Here is a 12,839-nt window from a genome sequence, read left to right as displayed (position 1 = left end):
TGCATTTTTTTGGTTGTGAGTTGGTACGGGTGGTGTGGCCCGTCATCAGAGTGTGTGGGAGACTCAATATGAAATCCATACTCAAGTAAGTCCATGGTTCAATGGGTACTAGTGAAGGCATGTATAATCCTATATTCTATGAATTTCCTTTAGAGACTTGATAGATTTTACACCTTTCCACATATTTACTTATGTCCCTCTTTAAATTAGGCCAATAATACTTATCTTGAACCAAGTTTATTGTTTTGTCCTTTCTAAAGTGTCTAGCTATTCCACCACTCTGAAATTCCCTAATATTTTTTCCTCACATGATTCTACCTAGTATACATAGTTGTTTACCCTTAAAGAGGTTGCAATCCTACATAAAATATTCACCTTTCACATGATCTAACTTACCAAAAGATGAAGCCTCTAGCTACTCTACAATTTCCTAGAAATCATCATCAATTTCATGCAAGGCCTTAATAGCATCAAAACCAATGACCTCAATTTCCATTATGGTTAATAGTGTAGCATGCCTACTCAACGGATCAACAAGATGATTTTTTTTCTAGACTTATCTTTTAGAACAAAGGTATATCCATGTAAGAGAGATACCCACTTGGCATGTTGACTATTCAACTTCTTTTGTATGTTGAGATATTTTAGAGTAATATGATCAGTAAATAGTGTACAAACTCATGTGGGATCAAATAGTTCCTTCAATTTATTAATGCCTAAATAATTGCATAAAACTCTAGATCATAGGTAGAATAATTCTTCCTTATTCCATTCAATTTCTCACTAAAGAAGGCCAAAAGTTTACCTGCTTGGCTAAGAAAAATGCCTATCCAAACATGTGAAGCATCACAATTTACTTCAAAAACTTTGTCAAAATTTGTAAGCATCAATATAGGAGCTTTAGTTACCTTTTCCTTTGAGAATTCAAAACTCTTTAAAGCAGCTATTGTCCATGTGAACTCCCTTCCTCTGGTATAGTCTATGGTACAATACTTCTAAAATTTTGGATAAAATTTTGATAGAAAGTTGCCAACCCATGAAAACTTTGCACTTCTATTATACTTGAAGGATTGGGCCATTCTAGGATTTCTCTTACCTTTTTTAGATCCATTTGAACACCAGCTTGAGAAATGGTAAAGCCTAGAAAGGTCAAACTAGTTTGCATGAATCTACACTTCTTCAAGTTTGTAAAGAGCTTGTCCTTCCTTAAGACACTCAAGATTATCCTTAGGTCATGTAAGTGTTCTTCCTCACTTCTACTATATATTAGAATATCATCAAAGTAAACTAAAAAAAACTTACCAATGTAAGGTCGCAACATTGTATTCATCAACCACATAAATGTATTGGGTGTGTTTGAAAGCCCAAAAGCCATAAGCATCCATTCATACAAACCATATCTTGTCTTAAATGTTTTCTTCCATTATTCTCTCTCTCGAATGAAAATTTGGTGGTAGCCACTTTGGAGATCAATAATGGTAGAGTATTTAGCTCCCACTAATTTATCCATCATTACCTCTATTCGAGGAATAGGAAATTGTTACTTAATGGTAATCTTATTGATTTCTCTACTATCAATGCACATCGTATATGTGCCATCCTTCTTTGGAGTCAACAACATGGGTACTGCACATGGACTCATGCTTTCCCTAACTAGACCCTTTTGCGTCAATTATGTTACTTATTTACTCAACTCTGCATGATGTGTTGGATTCAATTGATAGGTTGCTTGATTAGGTAGAGTTTATCTAGGAATAAGATCAACATGATGTTGAATATCTCTTTTGGGTGGGACACCATTAGGTAGTTCATCATGAGCAACATCAAAAAACTCCAACACCTTCATTACCTTGGGTGGCACAAAGTTTTCCAGTTAACAATAACATGTTACTTTCATTTCTTTGACAATTTGTTTTGCAAACAGCATGGTTTCATTGTTTTTTTCATCCTTAAGTAGCAATAGAATCACTTTAGAGCCATCCTTCTAAAATGTGTAAGTATTTTTCTCCCAATCATGTATGACATTCCTATCGTATGACGATGGTCTTCCCAACAACATACGGTAAGAATCCATAGGGATAACATCACATCATTTCTCATCCTTATAAAAATTTCCTATGGTAAATCTAGCTAAACATATTTTATCCACCATCAGTTCATTTCCTTTCTTCAACCATGCAATATGATAAGGATGAGGATGCTTCTCACATTGTAAATTTAATTTCTCTACAATTTCTCTAGATACCATATTCTCACAACTACCCCCATCAATGATAACATCATATACAAGTTTCCCCATAAGTGCATCTAATTAAAAGATATTATTAAATAAGACACTAATAGTTAATTCCTTTTACCAAATATAATAAAAATATTATTAATTATGTTAATTAAAATAATTTAATATCAAATATACTTTATGAAAATATATGTTATCAAATTATAAATTTTTAATTATATATATATATATGTATGTATGTATGTATGTATGCATGTATGTATGTATGTATGTGAATATATGTATATACACACACATATATATGCATATAAAAGTACACATATGTGTATATACATATATACATACATATATATATATATATATATGATATTAAAATATATTAATTAACATAAAAATATTTAATTTTTTATACTATATTATATTGTCAATTACATATATACATATATGTATGTATGTATGTATATATATATATATATATATATATATATATATATATATACATATATGTATGTATATATATACACACATATACATATATACATATATGTATGTATATATATATATACATATACATATATACATACATACATACATATACATACATACATATATACATAAATACGTACCTATATGCATACATACACACACACACACACACATACATATACATATACGTGTATATTATATATATATATATATATATATATATAATTTTTAAATATTGGTATAGAAATCTATATTAAATAATTAAATATTAATATTAAATAAATTATTATTAAGTATTAAGATATAATTATAAATTTTTTAAATGGTAGAATATAATAAAAGTTTAATTATACTAAATAAAATCTTTTATATTAATATTTTTAATTTATAATAGAAAATAATATATTCAAATTAAATCTACAATGTAGTTGAAAGATAAGAGATAGTCATTATGGAAAAAAAAAGTTAACCACCATATAATAGATAAATTTTAGCAAAACATAACATGGGTCTTTCTCAGACTATTTTGTATCATAGGGTTTGTGCATATGACATGGACAATTGCAAGAATCACATGGCATGACATAGCAAAGACCATTGGAACCCAAATTTATATGGGTACAAACAAGTTGCACTATAGTCAATGACCTCAATTACTTGCCCTATGAAGCTTGGCATGAACTGTAGTCTGACTAATTAGCAATGTAGTAATTGAAACACATGCTTTACACTACGAGTAGTATGGTAAGCTTGGTAGAAATTGTAGAGCTCAGTAGTAATGAAACCATGACTAAGTGTTAAGTGACTAACATACAAATGATTTGACCATTAGGTCAATAGTCAAAACCAAGAAGTAACCTAAAGATTACAACAATTTTGTATATGTCTATGAAGAAGAACTTTGTACTCCAGGCCTGAGTTAAAAAATGTTTTACTTGAGTGTTAGACAATTTAACTCAAGCGGGAAGTTAAACCTCTACCGAGCATGGGAAATCTTGAAATTCAAAGAACTAAACTTGTATTGGCCAAATATGTGATTAAGAATCATTAATGCAAACAAATAATTGGAGACAAAATTGTTAGAGTACAAATAAGAACTAAGTGAAGAGATAGTGCTTGTATAATATCTAATTTTGAACCAAGAACAATAAAGGCTACATTGGATAATGAATCTTGGGTTCATGCTATGAATAAAGAGATTAATCAGGCTAAGAAGAAAAATCCTTTAACATTAGTACCAAGAGCTAGTGAAAAAATATTATTAGTATGGAATAGATTTTTTGAAAAAAGTTAAATGAGAATGGACTAATGGTCAGGAATAAGGTACTTGATTAGTTTGCAAAGGTTATGCACAAGACAAAGGAATAGATTATAGTGAAACTTTTGTACCTATGGAAAGATTAAAAGGATTAAGAGCTTTGTTGGATTATAATACAAACAAGATATTTAAACTATATCAAATAGATGTAAAATATGAATTTCTGAATGGGATACATGGGGAGGAAGTACATATTGAACAACCTAAAGGATTCATTGAGCCTGAAAAGAAAAATATGATCTGGAAGTTGAAAAGATAATTGTATGGGTTGAAACAAGCCCCTAGATCATGTTATGAAAGATTATAATATTATCTGATTAATATTGGATTTTCTAGAACTAGTGAAAATGGTAGTCTATATTTGAGAAATGAATATATAGATATGGTGTTGATTATTGAAATATTTGTTAATGATGTAATATTTTTTTGGAAATGACATGTTAAGTAAGAAATTTTCTAAAGAAATGAGCATTGAATTTCACATGTCAATGTTTGGTGAGATAAAAAAAATTATTAGATTGCAAGTGTATCGAATAAAAAAGGTATATATGTCACTCAGTCTAAGTATGTGACCAGAGCCTTGAAGACATTTGGGATTAATGAGTCTAAGCTAGTTAGTACACCTATGGCAACTAGAATAAAATTGTAAAAAGAAGACACTATTGGTGAGGTAAATGAGACCTAGTACAAATCTAGATGATTGCAAAGTTATAGTACATTGTAGATAGTAGTCCAAACATTGCACTAGGAGTTAGAATTCTTGCAAGGTTTTCATCTAATCATGTGAAAAGGACATTCAGATAACTCAAAGGAAATGAAGATTATAACCTATGGTATAAATAATAGGATGACTTTATTCTTAAATTATACATAGATGGTGATTGGGTTGGTAATGTTTATGACAAAAAAAGAACAAGTTGTGGAACTTTATTTTGAGGAGAAAGCTTGATAACATGGATAAGAAACAAATAGAGTTGTATTCATAAATCTACCATTGAACTTGAATATGTTGTTGTTATAATCAATTGTTCAAAAACAATATGAATTAAACAATTGTTGGAAGAAATGCAACAAAAGCAATGCAACCCATTCTTTAAGAACCACCACAATCACTCCAAACACCACCACTGTTGAATTAGGAGGGTACAAACATTGTTGAAGTAGATAATTAGAAAAATTACAAGAGCATAAAGCATAGTTTTTGGAGAGTAAAATAAAAAATAAGATTTCTACCACCTTAAATAGCCTAGTAATTATGGCATTTAGGTTTCAAATTAATTATATTTACCCTTTTAGATGAACTCATACCATGCATTAGGTCCAAGAATTTATGAATCTATTCCCATTATGTTGAGAAGCATGGGAGGAGGAGGCTCTATGGAGTCCAAAATTTGACTACCGTCCAAAACTATTAGGGGTATCCCTAGCATAGAGGTGAAAACTTACATTCATTTATATCTAGAAAAAACATAATGAAGGTGCCTCGGATAAGAGACACTAGAACTAGAGACCAAAAAGTTCAAGGGAAAAATATAACACTTGACTCCAAGGGAAACAATATAAAAAGAGAAAAGATGGACCCCCAACATTTTACCCATACAAGGTAGGGATGGGTTTGCAAGGTATAATAGGACCAAGAATCAATATCTATAAAGGGGTTTCCTTAGTTATGTTTGTCTCTGCTATTGGTAGTTTTATTTTTGATCTTTTCGTTATTCTCTATTTTACTAGTTTTTCTCTATTTGTAGGTTATTGAATAGTTCCTTAGTTTTGTGTTTTTACCAACATTATTTTAATCAATGGTACCATTATTGAAAATATTTTGTAATTTTTGTTTGAGGGTTTCGGATCCCCAGTTAAAGCCTTTTTAAACCTAAATCCATAAAAATACACATGTATATAAGAATGTCAAAGAACCTAGTATTGTGTTCTAGAGAAAAACATAATCACCTTGTTAGAGAAAATGTGTGGAAAGGTGATGTTAAGCTTGACCATGTATCCAAAAAGTGAAAAAATATAGGTATATTTAACAAATCTTTGTGCCAGAATATTTTTGAGTATCTTAGAGGGAATTTGTGCAATTTCCCCTTAAGTTAGTATTCATTATATATATTAATGTGTGAATTGTTCTAGTGGTTTAAATGTCTATTCATTTAAGGATGATTTTTTAGTGACTTTCTCATAGGGGAAGTAGAACATAGAACTAAGGAGGTTTTTATCCCTTTATTATTATTATCAAAGGGGAAGAAAGTTGGAGAATAGCAATCGTTGATGTAGATATCCTTTTTGTGTTGTTTACTTGGCTACTGATAAATGTTTTCATCAATAAAAAAAGGGGCATCTTATGGAATGTGGGGTTGATGTAATCTATGATATTTTTGTTAATAGTTTTCAATGATACCAATATATTCATACTTCATTCTCTTATTGTATCAATTGGTGTTAACCAATAGGTTTGGAATATTTGTATGTATTTATTGATATGCACTAGTACTCTACATGCATCAATAGAGGTATTCTAAAATGCATATATTTAATATCCCATCCTTACGATTTTTAAGGTCTCATCTATTTGGTTTTTATTTTGGTTTGATCATTTTTTCACAAGTTATATGTAATTTGGTCCTAGCAGTTACTTTGTGGCATGTTCATCAAGACTATTGGTACAAAAGATTGAGGAGCTAGATTTGTAGTTATTACTTATCAAGGTGAGTTGTTTTTTTTTGTGGGGGGTGAAATTTCATTCCTTACTACTACATGAATATCTCTATGTGAACTATTTCAAATATATTTTAACCAATAGGTTTGATGCTATCAAGTAGTATAAGAAGATCAAGGAATTCAATTATTTTAAAAGGTATACATGAATATTATATGCAAGTAATGTATGAAGTGAATAGGAATCTCTTGAGATGAAGACTATGTAGTAAAGTGATAAGTAGAATACTCTATTGTAGAGTATTAACATCTATATTCTCAATAACAAATCTAGTTACCATTTATTATATTCTAGCTCTAATATTTATATTATTGCATGTAAGCCTAATTTTTCCTAGTACTGAGTATCTAATTTGTCCTAGTACTAAGCATTTATTCTAATTATGGTTAGTTATCCATATTTGCATTGTGCCTAACAATAGTGACCCAAACCAAAATGAGTAAAACTAATAATGGGACTCTTATAAAAAAAAACCTTAGGTGATGTCATGCTAATAGGTATTCATTTCATGATAATGACATTCTCTATGGTTTTCCCTACATGTTCTTTATGTTTTTGTTTTTGAGCTTTCATGTATGCATCTACTGTTGGAGTTGATGAAATCCAACTTTGAAGACACACAAGATCACCTACATGTGAAAACCTGTCAAAGGGAAGCCAAGGAAGGAAGAGTGTGGAGCAAGGGAAAAGCCCTAAACAGACATGAGAGAGAAAATATACAAACACAAGAAAAAATGTATTTACAATGGAATGTGATGTTGAAATACAATGAGGGAGCCCAAATATAGAGAGCTCCAAGAATCTTCTAGAACAAGCTAGAAGATGTTAGGAGATAAGTGTGACAACTAAGCATACATCCACTTGAGGTGGAAAGTCCTCAAACAATGTGAGAGGATAAGTATGACTTAGGAGAGAACAAACTCCCGTATTGTTGACAACTTATAACTAACTCCTAGACTACAACTAATAAATGAAATGCATTTACCTAAGTAAGATTAAGTAAAAAGAATAAATAATTAATAAATTAATTATTTACTCTAACACCCCTCTTTAAGTGCAACTTAGGGAAATGCCTTAAGCTCACAAAACTAACAAATGCAGAATGCAAAATGGGTCCTAGCAACGAGGCCATGTTAGGTACCTATGTACAATGAAAAGAAATGCAAACTCTATAAATGGGGAAAGAGAGAAAACTACGTGGGAAAAACCCTCCCCCAAAAAGAGGTAAGAACCTAGTGAAGAACTAAAGAAGCCTCCAACTAGGGAAAATGTCCCCTAAAACAAGAACAAAGAGTGATCATGAAGAATCATAACTGAAGCATGAAGAAGCCACAAATCTACCATCAAGAAGAAAATTTCTAATTAGAGGAACCTCCATGGAGAAGAAGGCATGAACCGAGTGTCTCTATATGGTAGATGATCTATCTCACCAAAATGGATAGGTAGCCAGCCACTGCAATCACCTTGTATATAGTATCAACCATTGAATACATAGTTCACACTATCAAACCATCGAACCATGGATGCATTAGAACAACAACATAACCCCCCTTAATGTAGATAGGGTGACAGGCAACTAAGAAGGTGGGCCAAAGTCTCCTACAGACGAACTAAGAATGACAAGAGAGGAAGAGGTAAAAACACCTATAAAGACACAGTCACACTGACACTACATGGGGCTAATGTCATGGAAGGGGCACTCACTTGACAAAGGGAGAATGCCTAAAATAGAAAACAACTATCCCCCCATGGTGCTTTATAAAAATAGTGCATGTACAACTGACTCAAAATAATGTTCATGACCTCGAAATGCAAAAGTGGCACTTTATCTCAGTGTGATACATAAAAGTGCTTCACAATGATAGCTACAATGATCAAAATAAAAGACAAGCTACAAAAAAACATAGTACAGCCTAAAACAAAGGAAACCATGCTAGGAAAATGATCCTTGAGCCTAAAACACTCAAAATATCCACCATATAGAAAAAAATGCCAAAAAAATGATAGAAAGAGCATGGGCCAAAATCTGAGGAAAAGGACCACATTTTTGAAAAGGTGATAGAACCAGCTTTCCAAAAATATAAAGTTTTCAAAAAATTGACATGGGATGAAAAAGATATGCAAGCCAGAGTCAAAAAAAGAACTTCAGAATTCAACTCAAAAAAGGGCAATAAAGGGACATCAAAACCTAAAAATACCTACATCAATGTCTCTGTCTCAGAATTAGCTTTCCGGTGCTTCTTTCAAACTAGAAAGGTAGCTCTATATGCTCAATTTATGGCAAAAAAATTGAAGGTAGGTCAAAAAGTGACCTAGGAGATATGCAAGCAAGGTGGATGATGCAGTGCTGACATCATGCTGATGTCAACATTTCATGTGATTAAAATTGATGGTCTGTGGCCCATCATTGCAAAAATAGATGCCATGTGGCAGAGGAGTGATGTGGCAAGGTGCCATGTGGGACGCAGCCACGTGTCACCCCACATGCTGGCACTAACTGTGCATACAAATAGGTCCATGTGGAAGATACATGAGACTCCACGTGGGCAGGTGGCATAGGAGTGGAGATCGAGCGGAGAACATTGGAGGAGCAGTGAAAATAGGTGTCGCCACCGGGAGGAAGAGGCGCTCAGGCAGAGCGGTGGTCGAGCAGTGACTTTGCTACCAGCAGTGGCCTAGTGGTCGCTAGGCAACACACCCTAAAATAGATTTTTTCAAATTTTTAGCCACAAAATCGTCCATACAACCATACGAAAAGCCCTAGAATGAAATTTATTTTTTCCTCTTGAAGCCTTGTCTCCAAAATTGACAAGTTTTATATTGATCTTGACCGTAAATGGCCTTTTGGATCCAATGGTAGCATCTGTTTGGGCTGAAAGTGCTCTAAAAAATTTTTGTCCCCCTAATTTGAAGAAAAAATGCATAAACAAACTAGGGTTTGTGACTTCAAATCATGGCTTCAAAAATCCTTCAACGAAGCAATAGCAAAGAGGCTCTGATTCCATGTTGGAGTTGATGAAAGCCAACTCCAAAGGTGCCCAAGATCACCTGCATTTGAAAACCTGTCAAAGGAAAGCCAAGGAAGGAAGAGCATGGAGCAAGGGAAAAACCCTAAACGAAAATGAGAGAGAAAATATGCAAACACAAGAAAAATGTATTTACAATGGAATGTGATGTTGAAATACAATGAGGGAGCCTAAATATAAAGAGCTATAGAAATCTTCAAGAACAAGCTAGAAGACGCTAGGAGATAAGTGTGACAACTAACCATACATCCACTTGAGGTGGAAAGTCCTCGAACAATGTAAGAGGATAAGTATGAGTTAGGAGAGAAAAAACTCCCATATTGTCAACAACTTATAACTAACTTATAGACTACAAGTAATAAATGAAATGAATTTACCTAAGAAAGCTTAAGAAAATAGAATAAATGATTAATAAATTAATTATTTACTGTAACATCTACTATGAATGTTTACTATGCTTACCACTAGATTATAAATTATTATAACTAGAAACTAAAGGGTGTAGGAATAATTAATTCAACCTATTCAACACAACTGAGATGTTCTAAACTAATGCATTCAAAAATTAGAGTTGATCTTATTTTGTGGATTATTTTTATGGTATGGTACGATTTATTTTTACATTATTAATAGATGGGGCTAATAATTGAAAGAGTATTAAGTAGTGTTATTAAAGAGGTTATAATATAGCTTTTGATTAAGGGGATATAAAATAGTTATGCCTATAGATGTAATGAAAGTTCACAATATTTCATTATCAAATTCTTTTTAATTTATTATAATTGAGAATCCTGAAGAAATAAGAGGAGCAAGATCATTCTTTATTTTCTAAATTAATTTGAGTTTTGTTGAAATAATTTCTTGATGCAACTCACTTATCTAGTTTGGTTCTTATTTTCACATTCAAATTTAGTCTAAATACTACATGAAGATGCTGGAGTAAAATAATTTTTCCTTACCAAATTTCTCAATAATATGTATAAAGTATAATTTTTAGTGTCATCCTTTATTCAATTATTTTTCATCTCAAGAACATCAATTCTTGGTTCATGTTGGTGGTGTTATTTATTTCCACTCATAACTATAGTACTTATATTCTCACGACTGAACATATCAGTAAGGATTTTTGTCAGACATTTCATTTTGGATTAAAATGCATCTTTTCTTAAGACATTTTTAGATATCATGCATTATGATTAGTTGGTTCTATTTTCTTTTTTTGATGGTCAATTTAGACAAAACTAGGGCACAATTTTTTGGATAGGTTTTATCATTTCATCTTTGGTTTATTGGTTTTTGGTTATCATTAAGAAATGCATGTTTATTATAGAACTTTGTTATTTATATTTTCTAATCATTACATTGTTACTTTATATTTCCTAATAATTTGTTATTTTACATTTCATAGTCATTACTTTGTTAATTTACACTTCCTCTACTAATTTGTTTTCTTTGTGATCATCATCCTCATCCTTTTTCATGTCTTTTTCCTCCTCCTCCTCCTCTTACTCCTACTCGTAATCAATACAATGTTAGTTTCTATTTCTTAACCATTTGTTATTTTATATTTACTCTTCTTCTTCATTGTCTTTGTGAGCCTCCTCCTACTCCTCCTCCTCTTCTTCTTGTATATTGTAAAAAACTAAAAAAAATTACAATTCCACTTTTATATTCTAAATTATTTAAAGAACCAATTTTTTTTTTTAATCTTGGAAAAATACGCAATTAAAAAATCTAAATTCATTAATTTTAAACTATTTAGTGGTACAAATAAATTTTAATAAAGGTCGCTAAAATATTAAAAAAGTAAACTTGAATTAAACATGTGATTATTCATTTTAACTTCATCATTATGAGAGATTTAGGCTAAAGGTATCATTTGCTTAAAAAATAATAATATTCCTCTTGGGGTCAAAAAGTATGAAAAGGTATTTATACCTTAGTAAAAAATTACTTGATATAAAAATATATCATATATATTTAAAGACGTGTGAAAAGCATGGAAGAAAATGAAATAAATCTTTGATATATTTGTCTTTTTCTTAAAATTATGACAATTTATTTAAATAATATAAAAATAGTACCATCAATGTGTAAACAACATTGTAGATGGAGGCAATGAATGGTTATGATGAAAGTTGTTTGCTTTAGTTTTGGATTCTTGGCATGACAGAAGGGTGGTGGTGAATGGTATTACTTTCTACATGTTTGAGGAAGTAATTTCTATGGCGAAGAGCCTTGCTCTGAAAGGTAGAAAATGGTAGAAAGTGACAAGGGTTGTAGATGAGGCTAGCTTGAGCTATTTCTTTTAGGAGGAAGAAGAACCTATGTGCCACCATGGTGGGTTTCTCAAGGAGAAGCTCCTAGAGCCCTAGAACGAGGTCTTCTTTGTTATGATGAAGTATCTCAATCTAGATGGAAGGTATGGGGTGTGTTATTATTACCATTTTCCACTCCTGAACCATTTTAGGCATGGTGATAGTCTTTCCATTCCTTTCTTTTTCTACGTGAGTTAGTGGACAATGTTATAGATGTGAAGGAAAAAATGAAAATGGTTGTTAATTACACTATCCTTCACCAAGGTTTGATGTTTTATCTCTACTATTTTCATTTGTCCTTGTCACCCCCTAGAATTTTGGAAGATGACATCCCTCCTTCTCATGACCCTCACCCTCCACATGTCCATCTAAGAATTAATGGACCTAGGGGATGCACCCCTCAGTCCTCTCCTAGTGGGTTGCCTAAGGAAATTGAGAAGACCCTAGAGATGACCATTGGGAAGAAGGTGAAAATTGAGAAAGGAAAAGAGAAGGAATTGGTGGATTTAGAGGGGGTAGAAGAAGGTTTAGGAGAATCACAAAAATTAATGCCAAGAGGAGATTGAAAACCACTACATCACATGAGGAGAATGAGTTAGAATCTAATGATATGCCCCCCACCCCAGCACCACCCTCCAAGAAAAGGATGAAGGAGAAGATGAAAACTTATAGAGTGGAAAAGGAGGAGGTGGATATTTTAGTTTCCTTGTTGTTAGGTTCAAGAGAGTAGCAA

Source organism: Cupressus sempervirens, chromosome 7, assembly GCF_028749045.1.
Source record: "Cupressus sempervirens isolate cs-2001-9-10 chromosome 7, ASM2874904v1, whole genome shotgun sequence".
Taxonomy (NCBI): Eukaryota; Viridiplantae; Streptophyta; class Pinopsida; order Cupressales; family Cupressaceae; genus Cupressus; species Cupressus sempervirens.
This window is presented reverse-complemented; position numbering follows the sequence as displayed.